Source organism: Staurois parvus, unplaced genomic scaffold (assembly GCF_062004578.1).
Source record: "Staurois parvus isolate SC_StPar_1 unplaced genomic scaffold, SC_StPar_1.0 ptg000799l, whole genome shotgun sequence".
NCBI classification, from domain to species: Eukaryota; Metazoa; Chordata; class Amphibia; order Anura; family Ranidae; genus Staurois; species Staurois parvus.
The window spans coordinates 1338554-1353408 of NW_028318595.1; the positions used below are offsets into that span (position 1 = coordinate 1338554).

Genomic DNA, 14855 nt, shown 5'->3' on the forward strand with positions numbered 1-14855 from the left:
TGGAGAGATCCAGCTCTGACTAAGCAGGGGGCATTTCAGACTTCAACAGAGAGACCACTGCTTCCACACAGAGAACAAGGGTCATTCATGCATGCTGGCAGGGGACAGGATTTTCTACTCAGGCTGTAGCTGCTTTCCAAAAAGAGAACTCTAAACTTTGCACACAGTTTATTTTGACATACCTGAAATACATTTTGCCAGTTGCACTGAAATTTCTGCCGCAGGTTTAGTGTCCAAGATGGCTGCCACCACTGACATTTTATCACCACGCAATTTTTCTAAAACCTTTCCTGAACACGTTCTAAAGAATAAAGGCCATCATGAAAGCAAAGTGCGACCTCCTAGAAGATGCGAACCGTCCTCTAATGAGTGTGGCGCCTGTGCTCGCCATTCGCGAGTTCCCTCGGCTTAATTAGACATTCATCAGTGGCTGGCAGTAGGAATGTTCCTCTTGACTTGCGGATGAATAATCGCTGCTCTCTATGAATCCCCACTTGGAAAATCCCTTTTATTACACATAAATCCAGACGAATGGAGGAATATTCCGTTACCAGCAAGTGAACAATCAAGCAGTCAGCTAGAAACCAAACGGCGGCGGCTCTTGAGAATATTATTGGAGGTCGCGCGTAACGCGCACCCATCCTAGCTTAATAGATTGCTGCCAGATTTTATTGGGAGGGGAACTAAAATATTTGTCGGGTTGGGCTGTCATCGGGGCTGTCTGGCCTTTGTAGTAGGTGCGGCAGTATTTACCTAAGGTGGCGTTCACACCTCTGCACATTGGTGCGACTCGCTTAAAAAACTGTCTTGCTGCATCTCTGGTGTGGATTCCAGATGATTGGTGACGCATGTGAAATGCATGTAAAGCGGAGAGATATTAAAGGCAGTGGGGTATTTGGATTTGGTGCTACCCTAGGCAACACAAAATCCCCCCCCCCCCGTAGAGAGAGCCTGTAAATGACCAAGAACACCCTTGCCCCCTACCCGAGAGAGCCTTCCACTACCACTGCCCCCCATACACCAGCCACCATCTCCCCATGGCAAGAAAAAGAAAGACACTAACCTTCACAGCTCCGGACATCCCCAGGTGAGTGCATATACCGTCATGAAGCCTGCAGCCTCTCTCGGAACCCACCAGGTCCCCATGTCATGTGTGTCTCTTCTTCCGAGGGGCAGTGCTGCCCCCCCCCCTGAAAAATGCCGCCCTAGGCAAATGCCTTCTTTGCCTTGTGGTAAATATACCCCTGATTAAAGGACAAAGTAAGATGGTTTTGGAAATGTTTTTGAAGTAGTTGTAAACTCTAAGGCTGGGTTCTTACTAGTGCAGGTTGGGAACGTGCGCAAAATTGAGCACTTTCCCGGCCCACATAGAAATGCTCTGCCCTTTAGGAGGCATGGTGGGGGGGGCATTAATTCCTAATAGCATTGGGGTGCCATCACCCTTTGATGCTGTGCAATTTAATAAAAGGGTCGGGGATGTCTTTCTACTCATTTCTCGCTGAAATGATCAGGCCACCCTACACGCAATGTGTGCAAACGCACACACAGGTCTGCGCCAGGTCTAAAGCTTCGTTCAAAAGGGCAGCCGGGAGGGGGGGCATTATAGCCAGGCAGTTGAGCTGCAGTTTTACCTCAACCTGAACACTGACATGCAGCCGCTCTGGACTGTACACATGCCGTGCTTTGCGGCTGCTGCAAAAATTACACATCATGTCACATTCCGCAGGATTTACCACCGCTGAACGCAATCCATGCAAGTCTATGGCAACTGCCCAAGAACTGAGTTCAGTGCACAGGATTGCAGTGCAGTGGTGCAGCATTTACAGGTTTAAATCAGGCGGGGAAGAGGCGACGTTGAAACGCCTGTCATATGTCTCTGAATAGCAATCCACTGCAGATCTCTTTTCAGAGAGGCGGCTGCCACACAAGAGATTGTGCCATCATAACCTGTTGCCTTTTTAAAAAAATTAAATGCTGTCTTCTTGCATTTGAAATGCTGCATTCAATATTTGAAAATGCTATTTTGGATGCAATTTTCTTTTTTTCATTCTTTTCTCAGTGCTGCTGATCCCCTGCAGCCTCTTTATTTCTGCATGGCACTTCCCAGGATGGGTTTCCTGTTGGTGACAAAAGTGGATCATGTCTGTGTAATGTGAGTGGGGGGGAGAGAGAGAGAGTTTTTAGTTATGGATAAAGTAGAGAAGGGTTAATAGCCGTCATGTTATTTTATGCTGAAAGGGGTTTCCCTAAAATCTAATGAACGAAATGGACAGGCAAAATGGCAGTCAGGCTGAGGAGGAAAGCGTTAGATGATGCTGGATGTCCTCCAGCCAGGAAATGAGGCGGGCTCTATCTGACTTGCAGCAGCTTCTAATACACATTGTGAGAAGCTCACAGTGTGCAGTGAAAGCAGTCTGTATATAGGAGAGGAGCCGGTACAACTGTGCAAGACTGAAGGGAAGGCTGGAGTTTATCTTTAAGAAAGAAGAGACAGATCAGAAGGCTTCTCCTTTGCACAGGATTGCCGTCCTCTATAGAATAAATGATGTAATCCTCCTGATTCCTTCTCGCCCCTCCACATATACATCTGCTTATGGTGGTGTAGCAGGTGGCGGGGAGGGACACGACTCAGCCCGGGTCACATAAAGCAGACGGGATGGAACATATGGATGGATAAAATGTGCAGAGCACATAAAACTTCCCTCCTATAATTCATCAAAGAGGGACGGGCAACCGCTAACCCGCACTGCCACTTAGGAATTAAGGGGGGCAGACAAAAGCCTGGATGAGGTCCGGGATAAATAATTAGGTGTTTACCATTTTTTATATCTTCATCCCCACTTCCCAGGTCCCATCCATACTGAGATCAGCTCCCCCAAGAGAAATCCCCAGACTGGGCTGACATGACCATGTTTTTTATATTCCCATCTGCAGGCAACCTGACAGGGGCCATTTAAAGGAGGTCTCCACTTTTTCTTTTAAGTACTTAAAGTGACATTAAAGGCCAATTTTTTTTTTTTAATAACAAACATGTTATACTTACCTGCTCTTGCACAGAGGAGCCCGGATTCTCGACTCCCCCTCTGCCGAGTGCCCCCATAACAAGCTGCTATGCTATGGGGGCACTCGTATGTGCTTGCTCCAAAGTCCTGCTCTACGTGTCCATTGACACATAGAGTGGGACTCAGCCCCTCCCTCCTCACTGACTGTAATTGACAGCAGTGGGAGCCAATGGCCACCAATGCTGTGTCTGAACCCATGAGAAGGGAGAGAGCTGGGAGAGCCGCTGCTCCCATGCACATCGCTGGATCAAGATCGGGCCCAGGTAAGTATTGGGGGGGGGGCTGGGGAGAGAGAATAGCACACAGAAGGATTTTTATGCATGAAGGTAAAAAAACCTTCAGCCTTTACAACCACTCAATAGAACACAGAAAGTCTGCAGCATCTTACAGTGTACACAGGACTCTCAAATCAGTACCTGCCCTTAAAGGAGTTTACAGTTTAAAGTCTATGGAAACCCTTACAATGGAATTCTCTTACTCGCTCCCTTTGGGTCTGTTAAAGTGGTTGTAAACCTCTGAGATGAAAAATGAGCAAAGCATATCTTTCTATAGTGTGTAAATACCTCTATCCAAAGCACCCAGTCTGCACTTTCATTTCTCTGCTATATGCATCACTTATGACAGTCTATTCTAACACCAGACTATCCTGGGAGACGGGCCTGCCCCCTCCAGCACACAGCAGGCGATTGACAGCTTGAGCTGTACATGTTACCCTATGTAGAGCAGGGTGTGTCCTTTCCCTCCACTCAAGTCTCAGATTACACTCAGCTTCCTGCCCTATGCTGTGCAGTGTGTGACATCAGATCCAATCTCCAGACCCAGATACATCTGTTTTCTGGACTGACATGCCGGATCATAGATACAAACATGTAATGCCTGTTGCCTGTGCAGTTCTTGGCTGTGTTCATATATGTCTGACACAGATCAGCCCTTGCTGCAGTCTCTCACCTTGTGACTTGCTTAGAGTTACAGTGTTGCAATCTGAACACTGGAGGAGCTGGGACTGAAGAAATGCTTCCTCCTACCTGCAGCAACCAGGCAATTAGCATTTTCAGAATGGAAAATCGGCGTCCATATCCTTTGCAGGAATGGTTTCTACCAGAATCTACCAGATTTTTTTTGGTACTTGTTATTTTGCCACAATCAGTTTTGGCACCACTGTAAATATATATCCATCGTATCTGACTGTATTTTTATAGGCCAGCAATCTGGGCACCATATCTGATACATTGAGAACCTTTTCCAAAGAATGTTGCTTGGCAAATGTTTACAAGATATATCTTCAAGTCTTTCCTCAGCCCTCCCCAAGGAGGCTTAGGACAAGCATGCCGAATGTGCATGGACAATTTCTGCCCACATACTAGGACCTATTTAGACTGGAACCAAGTACCTATCAGATCTCTTTTGCTTCGCGGCCTTTTGGCTAAGATCAAGTGTAGTATCTGTTCTTATCAGTGTCCAGTAGGGGTGCTCCACGGTCATTCTAGCTTTGCGGGGATGACTGGTTGTATAGTACCCCTGCTGGAATGATGGGAGTCCTGATGGCTAGTACAGGCTGGAACAGAAACCGAGGCACCCACAGGCTGTTGGGGCCCGGGAGTAATTCCCCCTGGAAAACCGGAGGGGCCCAGTTCCTCCTGATTTGAACGGATCTACCTTGTCTGGCCAGGGGCCGGGAAGGCAGAAAGTCTGCGAACCAGTGCCCCCTGAGTGGTCGCTTCAGGGGTGCTCTTAGTAACACTTGGGTGTGGGACCCCAGCATGTGAAAAGGCACATGGTCACTGTGTTCAAACACATTTCTTGCACTGTGCCTTTAGGACCGGGCCTTATGGCTAAGTTCTGGGCAATTTTTTTGGCTACGGGCCTCAGGGCCTGGTCAGTGCACAATCTGCACGACCACTTTATTTATTTAATTTATTTTCTCACATGTTTGTCACTTTTCACTTTTGTGTGTGTTTTATTTCTCACAGGATGGAGGGTGTGGGTCCTCGGGCCTACCCTGAAGTCTAGAGGGAGGATGTGCAGCCTTTTGGTTCCTTCCTCCCCTGTCCCTAGGGGGTTTTCTCTTCGGGAGAACCCCCTGGCCAAGTACTTGGTGGCTGGCTTCGGCTGGCCACAAGGAACTGGGTCCGCCAGGCCTTTTGGCTAGGTGGACCAAATGGGAACCTTGTTCCTGTCAGGAGCTTCGTGCCCCGGGGGATCAGGGTAGAGGTCCATCCCCTTCGGGGGAAGGACAAAGCACACCCCTAAGTGCACTTTTTTGTGTGTTGTTTTGCACTTGCGCGTTTTTTGTGAACACTTACGGGTTTTTCCGGTTTTCACACATTCGCGGACTTAAAAAAAAAAAAAATCAGATCTCTTTTGGAGTGTGGGAGGAAAATAGAGTACTTTGAGAAGCCCAGAAGAACACAAGGAGATCACGCAGACTCCATGCAGGTGATAACCAAACAAAATTTCAAACTAAGGGCTCCAGCACTGCAAATCAAAAGTGTTAACACTGTGCTGCCCTTGTTATTGGTAGGACTATCATAGTGGTATGTTTAAGATTAAGGATGAGTTGAAGGGTTTAAGGTCAACTTGAGGTTATGGGTCATATTGGGGTTAATGGCAACTGATTAATTTGATTTTTAGGTCTGATAAATTAGTGTTTCAGGTGTACGCCAAACATTCAGGTGTGTGGCAATGTAATCAAAGTCATTTCCTGCCCAACACCTTGTGACCATTGGTGTTTTTTTTCTACACAATACAACTGAAACAAGAGGCAGACCTAGGTGGCCTTTCCCTTTACATATAGATGACTGATTGTGTTTTCCCAGAGTTCTCTTTTAAACTTTAGAACCAACTAGCAATGTGTTTTTCCATTTGATTTCTGCCTTCTGCAATCTGCACAAGAGACATCGTTCCCTGCGACTCTAATGGAACATTTCCATTGAAAATCACACAAAGCGAAATGAGCCCGTGTAATTTGTCTTCTGAGGCAGTTGACTGAGCTCAAGCTATTTAACACGTCTCCCTGAATGGTGCCCATGAAGGAAGAAGTCTATTATAACACAATATGGTTTAGTTTTCCCCAAACAGAAGAAGGATGGGAAGAAAAGCAGGATTAAGCGGGAGAGCAGGCTGAATTAACCTATATCCTGAAGTGCTCCGGTGGAATCCACCGGCCAGAAGAATGAAAACGCTTCTGGTGCCCTGTAGACTATTTTCTGGTTATCCTTCTTAAAATGTCGTCATCTTAGGATCTCAATAAAGTTGTTTAGCAGAGCAGAAAGGGCATCTCGACGAGAAAACAAGGGTACATACCGGGCCGTGAATGGCAACCCAATGTCTCCTAAGGATTTTCAGACTGTTCTATATACCAAAACCCTCAATACGCACTTTCCCTCCCCAACACGTCCAAACCAAAAGCAGCCAACAAACTCCTTAATGCATTCAAATGTTTACCATTCATTGGTGCTAAAAAGCCCAAAGCCAGTTGAACAGCTGTAGTCCCAATAGACATTGTTTCTGGTTCCAAAACATTATCTCATCCCCAAGAGTCCAGAAAATGAAGCTTTGTTACTTAAAGAAAAGGTAAAAGAAAAATACAAAACCTCCCATGCTTCGGTCCAGCATCTGTCGCCAAAGAGAAAAGTAGGAAATCTGTATTCAAAGGGTCAGGTCACCTAACCTGATACTGGAGAGTTACTCAACCTAAAGACCATGTCTTACTGGTGATTGTGCCTAGAATTTTTTAATTTTTTCTCTAATGGAAGTACAACCCTCTCCATAACTGGTGAAGGAGCAGAAAATAAGTGACACTGATTTGGGGCATTGAGGGAGCTGCACCATAAAATTAAGTGATAGTGCTGATTGTTACTTATGTCTCTCAAGAACTCTTTTGGTGGGATCCCTGTGCGGAGTTCCCTCATCTGCTTGCCTGCTGTGGCCATAACAATGGCTCCCTGTTCTCTATGATGGAATATTTAGCAACAGGAGGAGTCGGAACACTTGGAAACAGTGGCATGGTGATCTAGCCACCAAAGTTTCTGGAGCTAAAAGATGCCAGGCATAGTTTTAGTCCAGGAGTCTCCAAACTTTTTAAACAAAGGGCCAGTTTAATGGCCTTCAGGCTTTAGGGTAACTGGACTGTTGCCGGTGTGAGTAGAAAATGGCCTGGCATTAGTGGGAGTAAACAATTATTGTACAGGATTTATATAGCGCCAACAGTTTGTGCAGCACTTTACAAAATGAAGGTAGACATTACAGTTACAATACAATTTGGTACAAGAGGAAACAGAGGGCCCTGCTCGTTAGAGCTTACAATCTAAGAGGAAGGGTTGAGTGATACAAAAGGTAATAGCTGTGAGGGGATAAGCTGATGGGGTTAATAAAAGGCAGATTACTAGTTAGAAGCAGATTAAACTTCTTTAAAGAGAACTGTTTTCAGGGATCGTCTAAAGGTGGATAGAGTAGGAGATAGTCGGACAGATTGGGGTAGGAAGTTCCATAGGTTGGGAGAAGTCCTGGAGGGGGGCATGGGAGGAGGTGACATGGGAACTAGGGAGCAGAAGGTCTTGGGAGGATCGAAGAGAGCGGTTTGGTAGATATTTTGAGACCAGGTTAGTGATGTAGCTGGGGGCGAGTTGTGGATGACTTTGTAAGTTGTTGTTGGTATTTTGAATTTTATTCGTTGGGCGAGTGCAAGCCAGTGGAGGGATTGGCAGAGAGGGGTAGCAGACTCTGAACAGTTGGTAAAGTGGATGAGCCTGGCAGCAGTATTCATGATGGAGGGAGTTGCAGTAGTCGAGGAAAGAGATAACCAGAGAGTGAATTAGATTATCATTGGTTTTAACAGGAGGAATAGTTCTCAGTGGTTGGTATCAATGGGAGGAATAGTGTCCCATCGATGGTGGCAGTGGGAGGAATAGTGTCCCATCAATGGTGGCAGTGGGAGGAACAGTGTCCCATCGATGGTGGCAGTGGGAGGCATAGTGTCCCATCAATGGTGGCAGTGGGAGGAACAGTGTCCCATCGATGGTGGCAGTGGGAGGAATAGTGCCCCATTAATGGTATCAGTGGGAGGAATGGTGACTCATTATTGGTGTCAGTTGGAGGAATAGTTTCCCAAGGGCCAGTGATAGGCAAGCAAAGGACCACATCTGACTCCCAGGCAGCAGTTTGGTGACCATTGTTTTAGCCAATAAAATTATATCTAGAACTGAAATAACAGTTTTAAAGGGGCTTGCCCTATGAGAACCAGAGCTGTGTTTACCATAAGGCACTCGTAGGATAGGCACCAAGCTTCAAAATCGACAGATTATGATAACATTACTCCTATTATATTTTCCTCTTTTGGCCATTTCTGAAACATTTGTGGCTAAATTTGGCCAGAACACTATAAGGGAATGAGGGATGCTGAAAGGAGTTACACTGCTCTTTATGGGTTCAGGAAAAAAGAAACCACCTCTCCTCCCTTGTATTTTTTTCTCAACTTTGGGGGTGAGGGGCTTTCAGTAGAATGGTCCTTCCTTTTTGCAGGGAAAGTCCACTGTAACACCCTGGCGTTAGTGTACTGTAAATGGACGTGTGACCCAGCTGTCTGTGTTGCCCATTTTTATGGTGTCTTCTTAAAGTGCATCTGTGATTTGCTCACCTATTCTTTGGTTCCTCACCATTCTTTTCAGAATGTAAAAAAATACACAGAGCTTCTCCTGGGGTCTCTCTCCCCTTCCCTAATGCAGTCTTTTTAACCCTTTTTTCTCCAGTGGATCCCTTGAAATAAAATTCATTTCTCGGAACCCCACTAAAAGCAATTTGTACCTTATATTGGTGGCCAGAATGCCCCCCTTCAAAAGAAATAAAAAGATCACTGTTGTTATTGCTTGCTCTGCCAAGTGACATTGGACCTGCAATTATACAGTCACCATGGGATGGGAGGTCAATCACCCACAGCTCAAGGAACCCTCTCCGACCTCTAGAAGAGCCCTAGGCCTAGACCTGTGCATATAGTAACCACTAACAAAGAGGTGGCTTTTCCTTGCATAGCCATTGACCAGATTTTTAGATAAACTTATAAAGCTCATGTAAGTTTATTTATCCATTGTCACATTCTTTTAACAAGGTTAGAACCAGTAAAACAAGAAATTGTTATGTGTAAAAGAAGTAACCAGCTTTCGGTATCAAACGCTGAATGCCTTCAGATTGAAATGATGGGAATCCAGGCCTTACTTGCTTGGATTATAGAGTCCTAAATCAAAATGTCAGTATGCTGGTACAGCCAATGCTGAGGGTTTTACGGCAGTTTACAGAACACCCTGGCTGCTGACAATGTCTATTACTTTCCTGTCACATCAGGGGCTCCGGTCATTCACCCTCCAGCATTTGGCCGTCTCATCGCAAGCTCCGAAAGCCTACAAGCTGCCAGAGAAGAATTCTCCTCGGAGAAGAAATTTCCTCCGAGTCATAGCTTGGTGGCTTCCACATCATTGAGCAAGTTATTAAAATCCACAAGAATAAAGTATCTCATTACACGGGAACAGTGAGAGCAGAGGTCGTGCTCTGGAAAAGCAAGCTGACAGGGGTGGGGAGAAAACACAGAGGGATCGGAGTGGGCTTATTAGAGAGCTTGTATGTTTCCAGCTCTCCTGTGATATGTGCAAGCCTCAATGTAAGTGACTAGATGAACAGCTTGACAGAGAGTAACTGGCTTGATTGTTATTGCTATCTGTGCCCTCAATAATAACTGTTTATGAAACAAATACTATTGAAACCATTCATGTATTCATGACAAAAACCAATAAATACATATTAAATAGAACTAACATACCTGAATCTGTTTCATCTTCATCTACATGAAAAGAGAACTGAAAATGCCATTGCTTCTACTCTTCCCAGTACTTCGAACTGTGTTGCCCAGTTCTCTTGGTTCACTTGGCTCTCTTAGCCTTTAAACGCAGCGTCCTGCTGTACAGCCCACTCCTGGCCTCTGGGTAAGGGTTCTCCTAACACCCCAATAGGAGCCCACCTGACTCAATGAGCAAGACCCCCTGTCTCCTGGCTGTTGGTTGGGGCTCCTCTGACCCTTGGGTGAGGCCCTCTGTCTGTTGACTCCTGGCTGGGGCTCCTCTGACCCCCTATGGGAGACCTCCTGTTCAAATATTGGAGCTATCTCCAAACTGGGAGCCCTGAGCTACCCTCAGGCTTGAGTATATAACAATCATGTACTCAGATATGCTGCAAGCACCTAGTAGAATCCAGAGAGAGGATTGAAGGTCCCGTCCCACCCAATACACTTTGGAACCTTCGAGCTCCAGGCCCCAATCTGGAGAAAACCAAAAATACACGTTTTCTCAGCTTAGAAACAATGGTCTGGAACTTCGCATTAACCCTTAGGCTCCATGCACACTGGAAGTTTTAATAACGCTGGTAGCATTAGCTATGTAAAATCGGGTTAGAAACGCAAGTTGTTTAGCCGTGTTTTTCCGCACTTACATTTTTTAGGGTTTTTTTTTTTTACACAAAATAAATAAATACAATTTTTGCTCAGAAAACGCCCCAAAATGCCACATTTTTCCGCAGTTACCAGCCTTAGAGCGTTTTTACAGCTAAAAAACTCCTCTAGAGGTTTTTTTCCAGCCAAAAAACGCTGATGTGTGTATGGACACATAGGATAACATGCTGGGGAGTTTACTGGCTGTAGAGAAAAAAGCCAAAAACAGCTGCTGTAAAAACGTCCCGTGTGCATGAGGACTAATGAGTCCTGTATATAATTGTGTCAATACATGTTAATGTTTTAGCAATCTTATTCCATGTAGAGTTTTTTAATATATAGTTAGCATGTGAAACGTAGAATTCTCACCAAATGCTACACTGAGGTAACCCAACAAAACCATAGTTATCAATTTTAATCAGTTGGTGAGGACATTTGCTTGCTCAAGAGCTGCACATTGTCTGGTTACTCATCATCCAGTTTTGAAGGATTGCAGCACACTACTCTATCCTATTATACCAAAACTAGTGAATTAGATCAGTGTATCCCAGAACAGTGCTCAAGGGGCCACTGTCATGTTCCCCAGAACTCGTTTCATGCAAAATGACTAGCCTGCTTCCTTTAGGGCCCATTAACATCTTTGCTTTGTGGGAATTCGTGTTACCATAATGTGTAGCAATGCATATTACTCGTGCTTCTGTAAAATGTATTTTAAGTGAACCGCACCTGTGTTGCAGCATGTGGCAGCAGATAAAGGTGCATTTTGGTGCATTGCATTTAAAAAAATTAGGTTTCATCCAATGTTTGGAATGTTTTGGTGTGTTGACCGGCCATTCATTATTGTGCAGGTCAACTTGCGTCATTATACGGATTTAATGCATCTCAAAAATGTAAATGGACCCTTAAACTATGACTGATTATCATAAGTACCTTAAAGTCTGTAAAGCATAGCAGCAGTCTTTCAGATCCTGTATCGAAGGTGGAAATGTTAATGTCACTCCCCTCCTTACCTTGTTCCAGGGTGGATTTGATTTAAATCAAACTGATTTAAATCACGATTTAAATCACTAGTCAGTAAGGCTTGATTTAAATCCTAGTTTTCTACATAAAGGCTAATTCTTGCTGGTATAACTTTAATATGCAAGTAGATGAAGATTTTTAGAATAACAACTTTTCATATTAGTTTTTTTATCCCCAGTTTAATAGGTTAATCAGTCATATTTGGACAACTTTTCTGTTGTACTTAGGAAGGAGAAAAATAATCATTACCTTAATAATAACAATTTAAATAGATTTATTCAACTGAAACAATAACATTCCAGCATATGCGATTTGCTTAAACATCCATGTTTGTTAACTAATTTGGCTAAACAAAATATATATATTTTAAGAAACTTAGACTGTCAGCCCCTCCTCCTCACACTTAGTTTCACTTTCTTCTTGTGCAGATCTATTCCACTCCAAACAATCAGAAAAATATTGTTTCTATTCTATTCACTGAACTTCTTGAAACTTAGCACTGAAGGGGTTGATTCTGTATTCATAGGTTTGTAGAAGTTAGGATGAAGGTCTTTTTCTTAACTCTGTTCATGTTATAACATTTTTGCTGTGAAGAAGAGGCATGTGATCTCCGCTGAGTCAAATTCAGTTTTGAGAACTGCAAAAGTAAACCAATCATCTGTGATAATATCTTGTAGGCAGAGAAACTGCCCAATAATCTTACAAAAACCTCTGGAAGAGCATGACATTGTGAATGGATTCATGGAATTTATTTACCAAAAACATTAAACATATACAGCCTTATTCTACATAATTAAAAAACGTCTTTATTTCATGATGGAATAACCTTTGGATGGTAATATATTTTCCTCAAAAAGCATTTTATTTAAAAAAAATCCGATTTAAATCAAAAAAATCCGATTTAAATCAAACAAATCCGATTTTTTTGATTTTTATCCACCCTGCCTTGTTCACAGCTTATTAAAAAAATACAAGGCGTTCTGGTTCCAACCACAACCACACCGCCTGCCCCTTTGGTTATTGTGCAGAGGAGAAGCTGCACACTGACCACACACCGAGGCAATCACTGTAGTAGCACCAACTACTACAGTGATTGTCAACTTTCCCAGTGGTATGAGCAGGGGCGGACTGACCATTTGGAAACTCGGGTACTGCCCGAGGGCCCGGGGTCAGTAGGGGGCCCCATGAGATGCCCCTGGTACCTTTTTCATAGGCTTTTTTGAGTTTGGGCAAGGACACAGGGGCCCCATGATCCCCTATTGCCCAGGGGCCCCCTGAGTTGTCAGTCTGCCCCTGGGTATGAGCAATGCATGCTTACATTGTACCAAGCTGGGCCAACGTAAGTATGCAGTAAAGATCAGTTTGAACAAATGTCCCTCCTGCTTCACAGGGAATCCTAGAACTTATTGTCCCTCAGCACCAGGGCAGGAGCAGGTCACTAGAACACTTCTTATGAATGCTGCCTTCATGAATTGTGTCGGCACGTAAAATCTGTCCTTGAGGTTGTACCGTGTCTGTGCGGCGACAGTTCTCATTGTGCAGGGCTCAGTGCCGCACATAGCATTACAAGCAGCTTGACGGGCTCTGGGGTGTTTACAACAAACATTTCTAGTGATATTGATTGCAGCCTCCTGTATGATAAGCCTGTTTATTACCAGTAGCTGGAGGCGATCGATGCATTGCTCTGCCTGCGTCCTGATCTGAACACTGGCGGAGCCGAGATAACGCACGCACAAAGCGCCATTTAATTCACACAACGTACCTACATGAAAAGAGGCGGCAAAGGAAAACATTCCATGTGTGAAATATAATTAGTCTATTAGACACTCTCCCTGGAGTCATTGCAAGTAAATAAGGCCCCCGGTTCTACCAGCATCACCACACAGAGACATCTGACAGATTTCACTGTGAGTGACATATCTTGCCTGAAAGAAGATGACACTGAGGACATCTCAGTACACAATGACAGGGATGTATTGTGTCTGCAGCCAGTTACCTCTTTTATCTATATTTTAGAATACCTGCTGAATTTAATTTGTAGCATGGTGGCTGTAGCCTTTCAGAGCTGGGGTTTTGTATTCTGTTCCCATCAGGGACGCTGCCTGCATATCTACGATTGTTCTCATGTATGCAAATAGGTTTTGGGTCCTCTTTAGAGATGGCAATGCAATCTGATCTGAGAGGGCTTCTTATGCTCCCAAAATCCTTCTTGGCAAGATATACTTTATGGTCAAACGTTTGTGACCATCACACCTATATGAGCTTGTTGGTAATCTCATTTGCAACAATAATAAGAAGCCCCCTTCCTTCTTTGCACATATAACAGCTCCACTTTTCTTGGAATATATTTCAGAACTTTTTGGAGTGTCTTGGTTGGAATTTGTGCCCATTCAGCCAAAAGAGCATTTGTGAGGTCAAGTACTGATGTTGGGAGAGAAGACCTGGCTCACAATCAGAGTTCCAGTTCATGCCAAAGGTGTTCCATAGGGTTGAAGTCAGGGCTCTACTCAGTTCCTCCACACCAAACTCATCAAACCATGTCTTTCTGAGGCTTCTAGAACTGAAAAGGGCCTTCTCCAAACTCTTTGCCACAAGGTTGGAAGTGCACAATTGTCTAATGTGTTTGCATGCTACCCTTCAGTGGAAACACCTAAATTTGGTCATTTTGAAGGGTGTTTATATACAGTTGGCCATATCATTGATGCCATGAGGTGTCCAGCAGAAGTAGCTTAGGGCTGGTATATTGCCATGAAAGTGTAAGGGAAAACAGAAAGCGTCTTCTGCCAAGGTGGTGGATGTGTCTGTTGTATATGTACAGACCTGTGTGTTTTCAGTGTTGAATATAACCATGGTTCTTTGGTTACAACCTGTGTGGTCGTTTTCTCATGGGTGAATATACTTAAAGTGGAACTAAACCTTCCTCTCCTTTACAGCCAAGGAAGCTGCCATCTTTGACTCACTTTGATCTGCAGTTGCCATGGTGCTGCACATGTGATCAATGAGAAACCAACTATTTGATAGCTTGACAGTTTGAGAGCACAAGCAACTGTGACAATTATCATTCACAGTATGCCTTGAATGTAACTGTTTTGGGAAACAGTTGAAAATCAGTGGGTTTTGGTTCAACTTTAAAGAACTCTGTGGTAACATTTTAGTAAAATCTACTCTTGGTCTCGCCATTTGTATGTGTGTAGCTATTCTCCCAGTGTTGATAATCCCATAGAGAGGGGTACGGATTATTCAGGCTTCCCTTGTACATTTGCAAATAGGTTGAACTGAGATTTAGATTATAGAGGTTGGTT

At 44.2% G+C, this 14855-nt stretch overlaps 1 protein-coding gene and 1 pseudogene across 4 annotated transcripts in view; both read left to right on the forward strand.

Annotated features, from left to right (window-relative positions):
* PDZRN3 (PDZ domain containing ring finger 3) overlaps positions 1 to 14855 on the forward strand; it is a 350680-nt gene that overhangs the window by 295161 nt on the left and 40664 nt on the right. The window lies entirely within an intron of this gene.
* LOC149444224 (U2 spliceosomal RNA) lies at positions 4466 to 4643 on the forward strand (annotated as a pseudogene).